Source organism: Orycteropus afer, unplaced genomic scaffold (assembly GCF_000298275.1).
Source record: "Orycteropus afer afer isolate SDZICR_OR568_19922 unplaced genomic scaffold, OryAfe1.0 scaffold00970, whole genome shotgun sequence".
Lineage (NCBI taxonomy): Eukaryota > Metazoa > Chordata > Mammalia > Tubulidentata > Orycteropodidae > Orycteropus > Orycteropus afer.
Genome location: NW_006922557.1, coordinates 384,403 through 385,635, shown reverse-complemented (window position 1 = coordinate 385,635; position 1,233 = coordinate 384,403).

The following is a 1,233-nucleotide window of genomic DNA, read 5'->3' as shown; positions in this document are numbered from 1 at the left end:
ACCTTCCTTCTGAGGAGTGGCTGGTGGGTTTGAACCACCAGCCTTCTGGTTAGCAGTTAAGTGCCTTAGGCACATTAATAGGAAAATTAAAAAAACAGAAAACAACAAATGCTGGTGAGGGTGTGGAGAGACTGGAACTCACATACACTGCTGGTGGGACTATAAAATGGTACAACCACTGTGGAAAAGGGTATGCTATTTCTTTTAAAAGTTGGAAATAGAAATACCTTTTTATCCAGCAATCCCACTACTAGGTATATATCCTAAAGAAATGTGAGCCAAGACACGACTAGATATATGCACACCTATGTTCATTGAAGCACTGTTCACAATAGCAAAATGATGTAAACAACCTAAATTCCCCTCAATGGATGAATGGATAAATAAACTGTGGTATATACACTGGAATACTATGCAACATTAAAGAATAATGAAGAATTCATGAAACACCTCACAATCTGGATGAACCTAGAGGACATTCTGAGAGACATAAGCCATCACAAAAAGACAAATATTATATAGGTCCAGTAGTATAAAAAGTCAAGGAAAGGTTTACACACGGAAAGAAACATTCTTTGACAGCTATCATGGATGAGAAGGGAAAGGAGGGAAAATCACTAACTAGATAAGAGATATACATTAATTTGTGTGAAACCACAAAAAAAGAAAAGAAAAACCTCACTGCCATCAAGACGATTCTAACTCATAGTGAGTGCTTTTGGGTTTCTGAGGTGTTAAATCTTTACGGAAATATATTGCCCAGTCTTCCTTCCGCTGAGTGGTTGGTGGGTTTGAACCACCAACCTTCTGGTTAGCAATCAAATGCCTTAGGCACTACACCACCAGAGCTCCTAATTTGGGTGAAAGGAAAGGCAATATACAAAAAGGGAGTGACCAGCACAACATCACTAAGGAGAAAGAAGGCACAACAGAGAGGTGCACAAGAGTTATAGACAATAAAGATAAGTACTACTACACACACAATCCTGCCTTATCAGTAAAAATAAACATTAATCTACAAATGGATTCATAGGTAGACATACAAGGTAGGTGAACAAGACTATACCCATGATTATACATAGGTTTGGCAGATGATATTGGTATCTATATGTGCTATGTTGTTGTTGTGTGCCATCGAGTCAGACCCGACTCACAGTGACCCCTCCTTGGGTTTCCGAGGCAGTATCACTACGGAAGTAGATTGCCCCATCTTCCTTCCGAGGAGTGGCTGGT